Source organism: Diabrotica undecimpunctata, chromosome 5 (assembly GCF_040954645.1).
Source record: "Diabrotica undecimpunctata isolate CICGRU chromosome 5, icDiaUnde3, whole genome shotgun sequence".
NCBI lineage: Eukaryota > Metazoa > Arthropoda > Insecta > Coleoptera > Chrysomelidae > Diabrotica > Diabrotica undecimpunctata.
The window spans coordinates 44563300-44580784 of NC_092807.1; the positions used below are offsets into that span (position 1 = coordinate 44563300).

At 33.1% G+C, this 17485-nt stretch overlaps 1 protein-coding gene across 1 annotated transcript in view; it reads right to left on the reverse strand.

Annotated features, from left to right (window-relative positions):
- LOC140441283 (acetylcholinesterase) overlaps positions 1-17485 on the reverse strand; it is an 823341-nt gene that overhangs the window by 666931 nt on the left and 138925 nt on the right. The window lies entirely within an intron of this gene.

Genomic DNA, 17485 nt, shown 5'->3' on the forward strand with positions numbered 1-17485 from the left:
GTAAGGAATAGAAGAGTAGAATGAAACAATCATATAAGCCGAACAAATAAAGAGACGGTTCCCCAATAGGAAAACGATCAGTAGGCAGACCACGACAACTTACTAGAGGCACATTGAAAAACAGACAGATTCATGTCTATATCAAAAGAAGAAGCCCATCTAAGTCGCTGTGTTTTAATGAACGTTATGATATCTGGTTCATTAAAGAGTTGGTATAATTCGAAATTAAATCTTTTGCGGTATTGCGCTGCGGAGTATCTTACGCTCGAATAGTTCTAGAAGTCTTTCATACTTGTGTATTAGAGTCCATGTTTCCGCCTTGTGTTTGACAACTCCTTAACAGTGTTTTGTATATAATATTTTAGTTTTACTTTGGATATTTCTTGAGTGGAATTGTTTTTGGAGTCCATAGTATGCTCTATTTGTAATGTTTATTCGTCTTTTAATTTCTTCGCTTGTTTTATTGGTAGTAGTTACTAGCGAGCCCAGGTATGTGAAGTTGTCGACATGTTTAAAGATGATGTAGCATTTTAAAATTATTTGGTATATATTGAAATCCCCTCGTATATGTATTAAAACATCGAAGAATATTTTTAGTGTACTTCAGTTCCTATCTTACAAGTTAAAATACCCAAAAAGTATTTTCAATTCCTCTTTGCGTCGCCAAGTTGATATAAACCATTTTATAGTTTGTTTATATTTCACAGATACGTATTTTCTCGACATTCTTTGGATCGAAGCCGCTTTTAGGATATTTTGCGTTCCTTTTCTTGTCTTGTGTTTATACCAAGTTAAGCAAATGATTTTTAAAAATTAGCTAATTCTCGCTGAGGCGTTGTCAGACACAACTGCGTTCAGCGTTTGTTCAAATTTCACGTCAAATTTGTAATGTTTTCTTATTTTTTGTTCCTTTGCACGAAAAATGTGTAGCAGTGTAAAGTTCATGTGTAGTTACAGTGAGGTTTGGAAGATCGCCCATTAAAAGCAGTCGTGTTTAATTTAGTCGAAGGGAACCAGCAAATTTGTGAAGAAACGTGATTTTTACTCAAAGTAATGTATCAATTATGAACGGGTAATCACTGTGTTTTGTTGTATGCCGTATCTCATATGAGTGATTTGTAAAGTGGCGTTTTACAACAATTTTGAAGATAACCATATGTTGCCATTGTGTTCAGTTGTACCTGTTCCAGTTTTTTAAGGAGACGAGTTTCCCAGGTTTGCGTTCCAGTGCTAGCTTCCATCCTTATTTTCCTATCCCTGGTTGTCGTCGCAGTCTTTAGATGCAGTTTTTTGTGTGGCAGTGAATCTCCAGTTCCAACCTCAGAAAATATGTACAGTAAGGAAATTTTATGAAATCCAGGTAACTCTTTTGTGTTACCTGGCGTTATATGTTTTACGGCGTGGCCATAGCTGTCATAATTATTCTCAGTTTCAAATTTCAAGTATTAACATCTGACAGCTAGTTTTATTTTTTTACATTAGTTTGTTTTGTTTTTAGAAAAGGTTAACTTCTATGAATAGTCCCATTTTAAAGATATTTTTTATTTGCAATAATTTATTTCTGCCACAGTTTATAGCACAGTAACATTTTTTTCTTGTAAGTTTTGTAGCAATTCCCAGTTATAAACGGATGTTGTAAACGAATAGGATATGTAAGTTTTCCTCTTTGTTATTTTGGTATAAATCTTTGTAACTATTTATATAGTAATTATTTTGGCATTATCTGTATTTATAGCTATTTGTGGTGAGACAGTAATAAGTGTTTAATTTATTTCTCTGAACCATTTTGTCTATTTATTTTAAAAAAGTCTCCTAACCTCTCTTTTGTGTTTTTTAGAAAACAAGAGCCCTTTTCTTTTATCCAGTAGGAGGTGCCCTCGAAGCGGCGTCCATTTTAAATAGCTAGAGGTTCTTCCTATTGTTTTGTTTGTCTATTTGCCCATCTGTCCAGGAGATTCATGTAAGTACCCATTTTACTTATCCACTACCCCAGCACTCCAAATAAACCCTGAGTGCAGTTCGCATAAGTATCGTTTATTTTGCTTGGCCTATCTCCACTGCTTGCCCTATCTCCACCCCCAGTAACTTCTGTGCCAATTTTCAACCCCTTACAGCAATACCCTATGTGGTATGCAAAATATTTCGTTACAATATGACTTCCAAAATGCTGTTTTCCTCATTTGCTATATGATTCTTAGTAACCAACATTTTTTGTCTTCGTTGATGACTAGTCCGAGCTGTTTCGCCGCCGTTTCCAATTCTAGAAAATATTACTCAACATCTTGCATGCTACGCCCTATTATGTCAATGTTATCAGCGTATGCTAAGGTGTGTATCGATCTATTTTAAATAGTACCGCCGTCTCTAATTCGTGTGTCTCGAAATGCCTTTTCCAAGACGATGTTAAATAGGAGGTAAACCAGGGCATCCTCGTGTCTGAGTCCATCATTTATCTTAAATGGTCCAGAATTTTCTCCCTGTATCCTAACGCTGGCTTTTAAGTTAGACATTGTCATTCTCGTTAATCGGATAAGTTTTTCTGGTATACTTAACTCACACATTGATTGGTATAGTACTCTGTCGTGTCCAGCCTTGAAGTCGAAATTTTTTCTCGAGGATCTGTTTTATTGAATTTACCTGGTTAATTATTGATTTTTTTATCCGGCCTGGTATTTTTCAACTATTCCAACTGTGTAAACTTGTAGCCATTTATAGAGAATATTTGCTAGTATTTTGTAAGCAGTTATTAACAGGATTATACCTCTGTAGTTGCCACACTGGAGCTGGTCGCCTTTTTTATGTAACGGGCATATCACTCCTTGAGACTATACACAGGTCATGGTCTCATTTTGCTAGACAAGAAGTAAAACTTTGTGCAGTGCTTTTAGAAGGGCGTCGCCACCATGCTTGTAGAGCTCACTACAAAGATCAGTTCTTGGTGCTTTATTGTTTGTAAGCTTTTAATGGCTTGGGCAATCTCTTCAGTGGTAGGAGGTCTTTTGTTTGGGTTGAATAAATTACAGTCATTTCGATCTGGTACGATCTGCTTCTTTGATATAATGACCGTTAAATTTTGCGTGAGATATATTAAGCAGACACAACCCAGTAAAGGACCTAAGGAGTCAGATCAACAAAGCATCCGCATTGTCGGGATATCTGCGGGAGATAGTCTGGTCAAATCCGTGTATGCGCACAGATAGTAAAATAAGAATCTACAAGACGACCGATCATGACATATGGCATAGAAATGCGCGAAGATACCAACAAAACGAACCAGATGCTAAGGGTTGCCGAAATGAAAACCCCAAGAACAATAGTGAGAAATACAAACGTTAGAGAGCAGTGCAAAATTCAATATATGGATATGGCAGCGTAAAAGGATGTGGTACAGTCATGTAAGATGAATGGATGAGAATAGACTCCCAAAAATTGCCCTGGAAAACAACCCGCCCGGTTCAAGTCCTCCCGGAAGACCACCTAAAAAATGGAGGGATAGTTGGCAATCTACCTCCCAGAAAATTAACCAGAGGCATCTTCAGAATTAAACAGATCGAAAGATCTCCAAGCAGTAGAAAAAGAAGAAGAAATTTTGCGTTGAAAAATTTAACCCATCGGTTTAAGATTGAGATCGTATTACTTAGGATATTTCCTTCTCCATCCTTACAGCTTCCTATACTGGTCTTTTTTTCTTCTATGTAATCTTTCTCCTTCCCTTCTTAGGGTCAGGTATTTCTCCTTTCTTCCTTCTTAGGTTATTTTAAATTTACAATCCCTAAATTAATTAATGCTGATGTCTCAATATATTGTATTTTTTGTAAATTTCACCCATTATTAATGATCTGACTTAATTATTAGTATTATATATTTTGTCTATTATCTCACTTAATTATTGTTATAGTTGTTGGCTTATTTTAATTTTAATATAAAATTTATTTTATTTTATATAAACTGTGATGTCCTGCTTTCATTCCAACAAAAACAAAAATAATCGATCGTTGCCTCTTTCGAATTTATGTCAGGAAAAAGTAAGGTCAAAATTGAGGTGGAAATTTGTCAAGCGGTAAAATTAAATTGATGTCGCTAATAGGCCAAAGCCAAGTCCTCTTTCTGATCCCTGCACGGGTTCCCGCTAAGCCCGCGTTTTGAAAACTGCGCGAAGAAAGGCGTTGTAGTAATATTAAGAATTATAAAAAAGGGCATCAGACGTCCTTGTTGTTAATATAAAGCAGAGGTTAGAGAGATAACGCAGCTTGAAAAATATCGTGTGACATTACAATTCCAGAGGCGTTCAGATGTAATAATCTCTTTTATATACTATTTTATTATTGTGTAATACTAATAAAATAAAAAACAAACTTTTATTTCTCATTTACAATCGGAAGTGCTTAAGGAACTTATGTAACTTATTATGTATATGGAACCTTTATACATTTATATATTGAGATGTGTATTTAAAACAATTATTCGCTTATTAGTTAAGTAGTATATTTGTTACTGGTAAACCCCGAAATTAGGTAAAGCTACTGTTAGTCAGATACTTTGCGTATTATCCAAATTAGTTGGATAAAATGCAAAGCAAATAACTTTTTAATTTATCCGGGTCATTTTTGATATGTCCAACGTCAAATTGATAAAGAAGTACATTTTAAACTTTGGTATAAATAACACTTCTTCTTCTTCAGCCTTCATTCATCCATTGTTGGACATAGGCCTCCTCCAATTGTTTCCACGCTTCCCTATCTTTTGCAATTCTCATCCACTGCTTTCCAGCTACAGCTGTTATATCGTCTATCCATCTCTTTTTGGGTCTTCCCACGCTTCTTTTTGTTTCTCGAGGTCTCCAGAATGTCACTTTATGAGACCATCTGTTGGTGTCTTGTCTTGCTACATGTGCTACCCATTGCCATCTCAATGTCGCTATTTTTTCCATGATGTCGGTTACTTTAGTTCTTCGACGTATTTCGGTGTTAGGAATTTTGTCTCTGAGGCTTATATTTAACATGGCCCTCTCCATGGCCCGTTGAGTTACTCTTAATTGTTCTGCCATTTTTCTTGTTATTGCCATAGTTTCCAATCCATAAGTTGCAACTGGTAGTATACAAGTGTCATAGGTTTTTCGTTTTAAGTGTATTGGGATTTTTCTGTCTTTTAAAATGAAGCTCAACTTCCCAAAAGCAGCCCATGATAATTGTGTCCTTCTTTTAATTTCTAAGGGTTGATTTTCCTTTTCGTTTTTAATTGCATGTCCTAGATATATATATTGTTCTACCTTTTCTACATTGATGTTATCTATCGTGATGTTTTCTAGGCTGTTGCTTAATATCTTTGTTTTGTCGAGATTCATTTTTAATCCTATTTGATTCGATTTGTGATTTAAATCTTGTAGCATTGATTTTAGTTCATGGATATCTGTGCTTATTATACTATGTCGTCTGCGAAACGCAAATGGTTAAGATATACTCCATCTATTTTTAATCCCTTTTCGACCCAATTTAGTTTTTTGAAGACATTTTCTAATGCCAAAGTAAATAACTTGGGTGAGATGGTGTCACCCTGTCTCACGCCTTTGCCAAGGTCTATTTTCATAGTTTCCAGATCATCATCTATTTTTACGTGAAAAGTAGCATCATCGTATATATTCTTAAGGAGGGCAGCATATCTTGAATCTACTCTGGCGTCTTCCAGTGCTGTTAAGAAAGCCCATTTCTCGATACTGTCGAATGCTTTGTGATAGTCGACAAATGCCAGATGTAGTGGTATGTTGTACTCTATTGTTTTTTCAATAACTGTCCGGATTGTTTGCAAGTGATCGATAGTGCTAAAACCCTTACGAAAGCCTGCCTGCTCCACCGGTTGGTATGCATCTAGCTTAGCTGTCAATCTATTTGTTATTATTCGGGTTAGTAGTTTGTAAAGGTGTGACAACAAGCTTATAAGGTAGTTTTCTAAATTTGCGGTGTCTCCTTTTTTATGGAGCAGAATGACTTCCGCATTTTTCCATGCTTTTGGTATTTGTCCTTCCAATAGGCATTTATTCAGTAATGCTCTCATTGCCTAAAAATATTGCATAAATAACACTACTTATGTTCAAATGATATTTGCTTTTTTTCGTTATTAAGAATCTACTACAGAATTATTGTTCAAAAGATAGAACTAAGTATTGAGAACTTGATATAACAGCGATAAAAATCATTTTCATTTTTACTCAAAATTAAAAACAATTATTTATTTGAACAGGATAATACAGTGTTTACCGGATAAACCCAGAATACAACGAAATATTTGCAAATATGTAGCTTTTTCCACTATGCTTGGACAATTCTAAGTCTATCCGGGTAATTTTAGCGTTATCAGATATTGGCGTTTTAACCGTAACATATACATTATATAAACAGGTTTAATAGCAGACCACTTGCGACATGTAGCCCAAGACCGAAACCTATAAAGGAATATTGTAAGCATGGTAGTTCCTAGGAATTGGCACGGTCTCGGTAGATTTTGTTTTCTTAAAAACAACATGCACAACATGACTAAAATTTTAATCCGTTTGATTCGGAGCAACTCTCTAAATTATTTAAGGTGTGTTGTATATGTTTCTGAACTGATAGAATATTTTTTCCTTTGTGTAAAGTACCAAGTCGTCGACGTATAATGTCCCTTTAACTAGTGTAGATTTTTTTTTAGTATTTCGTTAATAGCTATTAAAAATAAACTTGCTCTAATCATTGACCCTTGTGGAATTCCACTCTTTTGCAACCTTGTAGATGATATTTCGTTTTAAGACAAACACTATAATATTCTTTTGCTAATAAACTGTTTTATGAAATATAATATCTTACTTTTTAAACTCCGGTGATGTAGATTTTCAAGAATTTTGTATCTCCATACCGTATCATATGCTTTAGTAATATCGATAAACACTGCGATACTTGTTTAATGGTTCGCAAATCCTTCATTGATTTCAGATTTAAAGTCAATTAGGTTATCGGTAGTGCATCTGTGTTGACGGAAACCACTTTGTTCAGGAGCTAGTAGTTTATTTTAATCAAGGTACCAGAGAAGTCTACGGTTTTTCATTTTTCCATAATTTTGCATATGACATTTGTTAGGGATATTGATCTATATGAGTCTGACTTTGTTTTAGGTTTGTCTGGCTTTAGTAAAGGTATTATTATAGCTTCATGCCAACTACTAGGAAATATATGATTGGTTTATATGTAATTATACTAATTTAGCAGATGAAGGGTACAGGTGAAAACGGGATAAGTCAATTTTTGGCGAATTTGAGATATTGACTTTATCATATAGAAAATACGTTATATTTTGTCGTAAACTTACCGCTGAGGACAAAAACACGATACGTCAGGAAATATTTAATAGAAAAAATATCCTGTACATGAGAATAACGTGATAAGTCCGTGCGGTACCGGGCAAAAACGGGCTAAGTCAGGTTTCTCACTTCTATTCGTTAGCGTGCCACGTGTCGCTATTGTGATGGTTTTCTGTAGTTTTGTCAGTATTATTCATGTTTTTCGTTAGTAAGCATTGTTAGAAACATTGTTCTAGCATGGAAAGTGACTTAGGTGATTGCAAGAATACACCGATGGTGTTTTCTACAAAAAGGAGGCCTAAAGATGGAAGATTAACAAATGTGAATAAAAAAATTAAGGGAATGTGACTGCAAACGTTTACAGTGCTCTAAAAAGATTCCAGCGGAGGGTAGGCAAAACATTATAAGAAGTTTTAATCTTTTAGAGTCTACCGATAAACAAAACTCCTATTTATGTGGACTCATTAGTATTGTTCCAGTTAACAATAGACGTCCTCGGCTGGACGAAGAAAATGCTTGTTTAAGAGATGTTGTAGCTCTTTATAAGATTAGATATTTACATGAAAACAAACTTAATGAAGTAGCAGTTTGTCGAGATGACTTTGTAGCTTTACACGGCATGAAAAAACGTATTCTCCGTTCATAAATTGTTGAGAGCACGAAATGTGCATCAAACTCATAAAACGGTCGTAAACCATAGGCGTTCCTGAGGTGTTTATTCATTAAATAATAATATAATATTTTTTAATACTGTTCCCCAGATTTTTAATAATATAATGGGTATGCTTTGGCCACGTGCCTCGTTTGTTCAGTTTATATTCGAAACTTAACTTAAAAGGGTGAAGTTATTACGAACGAAAACAATTTTTTTGTTTAGTACGTTTTTGATCGCATGTAATTTACGGCTCGTCGGTGTGTCCGCGTCTACGGCAGTAATTAGCGTCTCGAATATTTCTTTTGCGAATTATATGCAGTGCGTGAGTAATTTTTTATTCTATATACCTACGAACATATACGTACCTTTCGCTCGTGCTCGTTTTGTTGGATTGTTTGTGATGGCTTCATCATCAACATCATCAAGTTTTACACCGGTACTGTTGCGTACAGTCAGTAAGTCTGTCTATTCACCAAGAGAGAAGACTATTGTCCTGAATGTTCACTATGCTCTGGTTTCTCAGAATCCCACAAACACTGTTCGCAACATAGTCGAAAGTTGTGCCAACATGACTGGCGTAGGAGAGTCAACTATATAGAGGTTCCTATCAGAAAGAAAAAAACACGGTATAGCTAACCCAAACACAAACGAATACTTAAAGACAGGGAAAAAGCCTATTGAAATTGATGAATTTGCCAAAAATGGTGTTCGAAGGAAAATTCATGGATTTTTTTTTCAAAAAAGAAATACCAAACCTAAACAAAATTTTACAAGAAGTTAGAGACGACCCGGATTTGCCTCATATCGGACGAACTAAATTGTGGCAAGTTTTAAAAGAATTAAATTTCCGGTGGGAGAAATCAGACGGAAAATCACTTTTGATTGACCGGGAGGAGATAATATGTTGGATAATATCTAATAAATTATCTAAGATCCATACGAAAATTCCGGGCTAAAGGAAGGCCCATCTTCTACCAGGATGAAACGTGGATAAACTCAGGTCATACTCTAAAAAAAATTTGGTCAGATAAAAATTTATTAAGCTCCAGGCAAGCCTTTATGGAAAGTTGGTCTACTGGTATCTCCCCACCTTCTGGTAAAGGCAGTAGATTAATAATTTCTCACATTGGCAGTGAAAAAGGATTTGTTAAGCATGGTTTGTTGGAATGTCAGTCCAAAAGCACAAAAGACTATCACGAGGAGATGACAGCTGATGTTTTCGAAGAGTATTTTGAGCAGATGATTGAACACATACCACCAAATTCAATTATAGTATTAGATAATGCACCTTATCATTCACGACTAGTAGAAAGACTTCCAACGACTGCGTGGAAGAAAAAGGATATTCTTGACTGGCTGCGGATTAAGTAGCTGCCTCACGAAGATGGAATGGTAAAAGCAGAACTTCTAAAAATTGCCAAGGAGGCACAAACCTTCACCCTTTGTAGTGGAACATATTTCAGAAGAAAATCAACATATTTTTCGAAAGTGGACCGAACATGTAAATAAACTTTACAAGAAAAAAGCTAACTTTCTAATTAAATCAATAAGACAATTAAAAGTTTCAAAAGAACATCCTAGGTTAATCGAATATAAAGACACATATAATTGGGCATGAAACTCAGCAGTTGTAATCGATAGAAAACCTACCTTTATCAAAAATTTGGAGGGTAACAATCAATTTCTTCTTCCTGAAATATCTTACTCAGGTAAAGTTGTATTCAAAGACTGTTACGTAGTTTCATTATTTTTTTTTTACTTCAGGTCAAATACTAATTTCGGCACAAAAATTTGCTAACTTGCAAAGTTTGAAAAAGTTCTGTGGAAAAAAAGCACAGGATTATTTTAGCACAATTAATTAAGAATATGGAGGCCATTTTTTATTTTGTTCGATGAAAAAACCTTTTAAAATAATCGAAACAATCTTGTTATTTTCTTATAATGGTTGTATTAATTTTTTTGTTTAATTATTTTTGTAGACGTAAAATTGTTTGTACAATAAAAATATACTTAAGAAAAAAACAAAATTGTTATACACTCAGGGAAAAAACGGGCTAAGTCAGAACCAACTTTAAATAACTTCTTGATTTTTCTATCAAAAAAAATTTTTAATGCTTTTAGTTTTTAACCCAAGGATCTCAGATAGTTTAAAAACATAATGGTAAAAAAAAACAAATTCTGACTTCAAAAACTTTAGTCTTTGTAGCGTTTTGAACTTTAAAATTGCTTTATCTTAACATCATAAAATGTGACATAGCCTGTTTTTCCCCTGTACTTCTGTTCTTTTCCCTTTCAGATACTCTTTTCTTTTATCCAAAATTTTTTGTAAAAAGATAGCCGGTATACTATCAGGCCCTGGAGATGTATTTTTAGTTGACGCTAAAGCATCATTTAATTCAATTATTGTTAAGTTATAGTTGATTGGGTGGACTTCTTCTTTGCTAAAATCTAAAGGTTCTTTTTTACCAATGAGTTTTGTTTCTAAGAATGTTTTTGTATAATTTGGGTCATTGGAATTGTTTTCGAACTGTGTTGGTAATACCTCAGCTATTTCTTTTCTACTGGTGATAACTTTATTATCATGTGCTAAAAATAGGATAGATTGAGTATGTTTTTTACCTATATTTTCCTAATGTTTTTCCAAACAATAGAAGGTAACGTTGAACTGTTTATACTTGATACTAATTCGTTCCAAGGCTGTATTCTGCCGTTCTTCATAACATATTTTGTTTGTGCTCTCCGTTTTTTGTACTCAATTAAATTTTGCCTTGTTCTGTTTCGTTTAAATTTGTTAAAAGAATTTTAATAAGATTTAATAGCTTTTTTACGCTCTTCGTTCCACCACGGTAAAGGAGTAAATTTTAGTAACGGTTTGATCATACCTATATATTGTGTTGCAGCGTTTGCAATTAACGATAAGAATGTGTTTAAATCATTATCTATGTTTGAAAATGACATTTGTTGTAGGTCGGTGATATTCGCTTTTATTATTTTACTATATTTCTTCCAGTTAGCATTTTTTAGATTCCATTTCTGAGTAGTGAAGCTATTTATTTTTGTATTAGGAGACTGAAAAGAGATTTTGATGGGATAGTGATCACCGCCATATAAATAAGGAATAACATCCCATGTTAATATTGGTGTTATAGTTGGTGCACACATAGTTAATCTATTGATGTAGAATTTCCTGGAGAATGTCAAATCTAGTGAGTCTTACATCGTTTAGTATATTTAGATTTTGTAAATTAATTATCTTTTCTATTATTCGGCCTTTAGCCGAAGTATATGTAGTTGGAACCCAATATTTGGTTGTGGGAGTTGAAGTCACCTAGTAATATCCGATGAGTTGGAATTCGATTGATTTTTTGTTGTAGTTCTAGTTCGTCAATAACTTGATTTGGAGGAAGATATATAGATGATATGTATATTTTTTAAGGTAGTTCTTTTTCTATAGTTATTATTTCTAAATAGTTGGCTGCTATATTTAGTTCTTTGGTAACATAATTATTGTGTATATCTATCGCTACCCCTCCACTTGCTATATTAGGATTTATTCTATTTTTATAAAAATAGGTGTAGTTGTTTAGTTTATAACAATAATCGTTTTTAAAATTGATTACTTTTAAGCATATAATGTCTGGATTTGTTTCTAAGCGTTTTAAAAAATTCAATTCGGGCATGGAACTCATTAAGGTTTCATTGGATAATCGTATTTGCTGGAACCATTATTCTTGAGAAGATTATATCGATCTGTCTGATTCTCTTTCAAGTTCTTGAGCTATTGATATTTTACTTAAGTTTAATTATTGTTTGATTAATTTTTTCCTGATGCGTGTACTTAAGTTTTTGATTCTTTAATTTTTATAATAGGGTTGGGCATAAGATAATAATTTCAAAAGTTTATGGGGATTTTTGTGTACTTTTTTGATATACTTAATGGATATTTGAATCCTGTTGCATTTTCAAAAAATTCTACTAGTTGATCATATGCAAGAATTTGAGTTTCGTCGTTACATAGTTCTTTAGTATGAGTTGGTAATAAAGCAAAGTCAGTCTCTTGTGATGAATTTTTGGTAGTTGGTGTATTTTTAATCATTTTGTTGAAGGTTCTTCTGGTTTGCAAACTTTGTTTTTGTTTTCTTTCGTTGCAGTAGAAGAAGGGGGGTTATTATTTCAGAAACAGTTCGTTTTATGATATTCTTACTTGTTTCAACGGTGTCTATTAGTTCAGGGAGTACTAGACTATCTATAGATGGAGTTTAATCTGACAATTCTACGTTTTCGCTATATATAGGATAAATATTGTTTGGTTGAGATGAGGACAAAGAATTGTTGTTAATTCCATTTAATTGTAATACTGTGTTTGGTTCGAAATTGTTTTCTGGTGTTAGTGGTAACGTGTTTGGGCAATTACTAGCGTTATGTCCATTTGTAGTTTATTCGTCTTCCGGGTTTGGACCGTGTCATTTGTGAGTGACCCAAATGTGAGTTCATCTCGACGTTTCGCTACAATTGTATGTAGCTTCTTCAGGAGAACAAAAAAAGAAAAAGAAAATAAAAGACAGGAAGATGGGTAGTTAGCAACGGTAACTCAGTTACTCAACGCAACCAGAGGCGAATACTAACTACCAAGATGGGCATTTGGTCACAGTAACTCAACTACTTAACGCAGCCAGAGGTGAAAACCAAATGCCAGGACAGGGATTCACGTCCAACAGCTCAGAACACTAACACGTCGAGAGGCAGGGAGTGAATCCGACGATTACTCCGCTACCGCTCTATTTATAGTCGCGGTGACCTGTCGTGTCAGGACGTATCGGCACACTCCGTGGCGCGAACGTCAAGAAGCGCGCGCTGGCCAATCATGTGGCTGCATCGTGGTAGCGGGACTGGACGGTGGCTCTAGACTGAGATTCCAGATGGGAGACAAGTAGTATCCTTCCACTCGATTGATGTTATGTGGATTTTTTCGGATCTCTAGAGATTCGCGGATTTTCCTGGAATAAAAGAAGGGGCTCTTAGAAATAATATGGGTTTTTTCGAACAATATGGAATGACCGGTTTCTTGGCAGTGTTCTGCAACTGCAGAATGGGAGAAAAGACCTGATCGAATGCATCTTTGATGCTCTTGAATCCGAGTTTTGACGGAACGACCAGTTTCGCCAATATACACTTGTCCACATGAACAAGGAATAGAATAGACACCACAGGAAGATAGGGGCGGTAATGGGTCCTTAGGAGAGGGTAGATATTGTGAGATTTTCTTGGGTGGTCGAAAAGTAGTCCTGATACCTTCTTTGCGAAGAATTTTGCCAATCCTATCAGTGACACTTCGAATATACGGAAGAAAAGCCACAGGAGTATTACCCGAAGATTCTGAATTTGTCGTCCTAGGGTGTAAAGGGGGATGTAGATGTCGGTGTGTAATATTTTGAATTGTGGACTTGGAGTAACCGTTGGCGACAAGGGTTTTTTGCAGATGGCCAAGTTCTTCTCTAAGGTTGTCAGGTTCAGAAATCGAAATTGTGTTACAATTCAAATTGTGTTACAATTTGAACATGGATGGCTTTCATGTGAGAGAAAAATGCGGAAAGGAGTGTTTTCAAAATTAACCAAAATTGAGCTAGGGATTAAGATCTCTGATGGGGTTATACTCGTATATAGACGATGCGACGGAAACATATAATGTGTTTAAACTTTAGATCAGAAGTACCTATTTTTAGAAAATTTATTGGTGAGCATAACTAAATACCTAATTAAAGTAGTTCTTGTTTTAGGGTCTGATGTGGTATAGTTGGAAATACATTAGATAGAATAAGTATTTGACTTGGCATAATTAATCTACGAATAGGAAGTACTTCATCGTTTACTTTAATTGTTGCATTGGACTTTTGTAAGAGGTTATCTATACATTCTTTGCCTAATAAATATACGTATATTCGGTTATTTGTGATTCGCGAAGAAAAAGTAATATTAATTAGATTAATTAATATTGCCTATAGGTTCCATGGATTCTTCCAGTTGTGGTCCATTGAGAGAATTTATTACTATAGCTTGTTATTTGGTTGAAAATAATGTTGTCTTATGTTGTTTTGTAATTTGTGAATATGATTTTAGTTATTTTTATAATTAACATGCTTTATCCTTAAAAGCCGGTCCTGTCTCCTATCGATAAATTACCGATTAGGGAACAGGTTTAAAAATTGAGGTATCGATTTTGTGTATGTATTCTGTATAAAGATTACAATTTATTGTTAGTAATAAACAAAAATTGCTTACTTCAGAGAGATGACGTAAAACACTTTAATCACTTAGATATTGTTAAACTTAACTTAAATGTAAATAAACTTTTTATTTACATTTAATTATTAACGAATTATTTATACTAAATTACTATTTGTCAAGGAGTTCGTCTTCGATACGTGTTTACGGTTCGAAGGTTGGAACTAGAATCAAAAGAAAATTTATTTAGTTAGATATTTCTATCATACTGGCTATCAAATAATTATTTATACTGTTATAAAAAGTATATTTGTCCACGGCCTATAGTTAAAAAGATATATATGTTCGTTCCTAAAGTTACTGAAATGGGATATCTTGGAAGTGATTTAATATTAATGATATAAGTTTTATTACCTTTATTAAACATTTTTGTTAGATCTAATAAACTGTAAGAAAATAATAAACCGATTTTATCTTATAATGCATATCAGCTATTTTTTAACCCGACTCTGAAAACAAAAGCTGGTGAAAAGAAAGTCAGGCAGCCATCACAAAAGTCACGATCTGAATTTTTTGCCTAGACACGAACTGTGAGATTTTTCCACGATGACAGTTATGTAAATCAACTGACTTATTACAGTTTTAGATTTGTATAACTCAAAAGTTCACGCTTTACACCGAAAGCGTGGTGAAGAGCAGGGGAAGTCCTCTTCCCCCGAAGGCCCAGATTTTCTAGAGATTTATGACATACGTGATAAAAGTTAGTGTAATATTTGAAGAATGCTTTAAGTATTATCAACCTTAAACCTTAACAACTAATTTAACTTTAAGAGTTAAGAGAGAAGAGTTAAGAACTTTAATATTTGGAATAAACCGTATTCCATTATACATATTATACCTATATGATCCAGTATAATATTGGATTAAATTAATCGAACTGATATAAATAATATTAACTATTTACTTAACTGTTGTTATGGTATTATTCTAAAAGTAAAAAGTACAATGTTTAAGGGCTACTGTCTTTTTACCACAAATAGCATACATGTATATATATTTTTCAACCTAATTTAGATGCCTTCAAACATATGTCCTTGAAATAGTATGTATATCTCGTACACAATAGCAGCAGATATGCAGTAATGTTGCGATATTAAACAATTTAAGTAAAAAATTTTAAATTTAAATCGCCAACTATTGTATTACCCACTTAACCCCTTAACGTACACATTAATTTTGAAGTTATTCGGTTAGGCGAAATATTTATTTTTGTTTTCATACATACACTAATTATATACACATATTATATATATATATATATATATATATATATATATATATATATATATATATATATATATATGTATATATATATAGATATATATATATATATATATATATACATATACATATATACATATATATATATATATATATATATATATATATATATATATATATATATATATATATATATTTATATATATAATCTTTTAGCGATAGCAGCTTTCGCTAAAAGATTTAATCTTTTACACATTTCGCTTAGCGCAGAGGATACAGAAAACGATATTATCATATCGATTTCGTTCACGGCCGCCAAAGCAGGTAGCGCCTTTGTAAGCTAACTACTGTTGTAGTGAAGTTTTGAGAGACATTCGTTGGACTTTTCGAGTTTGAATTTGTATCAGTCCAAGTGTCTGATGAGGCTGGGATAGGCCGAAATGATCATAATACTTTATTGATGCCGATTCGAGCACGGGAAGTTTAACGAATTTGTCCTCCTAGGATATATATTTGGCCAGTTAATTCAATAAAGCGATAGCAGCTTTCGCTAAAAGATTTAATCCTTTACATATAAATATATATACATATATATATATATATATATATATATATATATATATAAATTGTTATGATGTGTTTTTTGTTTGAATGATGAGCAATGAGTATTTTTAATAATATAATATATAGGGTTTTTATCGCGGTTCTCAAAGAATTAGCTTGTAAGTACTTTTTTAAATTATCTTTATTATAACTATTATGAAACACACATATATATCTAACCTAGCCAATGTAAATTTAAAATAAACTATCTTTAAATTGATATTCTTATAAAACTAATTAAATTCTATAGACAATGTTAAATTTAAACAAACTATCTTCAAAATTGAAATTGTTATAACACTAACTAAATTATATTAACAAAATTTTGTACCTTTCTTTCACTGAATGCCTAAATGAACTGTTTTCCACTATATATATTCTAATCACCACTGAATGTCTTCGTACTTCGGTTATCCTTGTTTTTGTGAAATTTCTTTTTCCAATTATCAGCTTCTACCAATTTAAGATATATTTTTCTTCACCAGCATTTATATACCACCAAGCAAACCAGCAAACAGCACTTATATTTATTCTTCTTTTCAATATACCAATATCCAATTATTATAAGTTGATTTATACTAATCTCCAATCATAACGCACCCTCAGTGCAATACTGCAGTAACTCAAAATTTTATGAAAATGAAGTTATCATGGAATTCGATTGTAAACATGCATATCTATCCCCTGTAAAACTTTAGTAACTTTCAAATGCTTAACCGGCTAAATATTACAACAACAACAGTTTAACTATTTTGCGTTTTTGTACATAAGTTCCGTGCAAAACTGTTGTAACTCTAATGTAACAGAGTTACAACAGTTTTGCACGGAACATTGCAATAGTTTCGATAACAAGCAATGAAAAGCACGAAAAATGTGAGATATTTGTCATATTTGTTATTTTAATATGTATATCTGTGGTGTTTAATATTAATATACAGTGTGTCTACGTAATCCATTAACGGTCGAGACAATAAACAAAGATTAACGAGAGCAACCTATTCATGTAAGTTTTATGTCCTTTGTGTGTCATTACATTTTCCATAAAATGTTTGCGATGTCGTTTGACCATTTATTTATTAGATTGGATTAAAAACACATAAATTAAGACTAATTATTTACAGCCAAAAAGTATTTTTTTTATGAAGGGAAAAACAGTTATCTTAAAACTTGTGTATTAACAATACTGACAGGTTAAAAATATCTATTCTCAGAAAACTTGTTCTATAAAAACTAAATCCAAAACTATATTGAATCTTCACGTAACCTTCCGGGGCGATTGTCATAATATTATTGTCCCCACGTAATTCCCAACTTTTACTAAGGTAGTGAATTCCAATCTTTTTGTTAATCACTTTACTCAAGGTAGCCTTATTTGCATATTTTTATTATAGTCC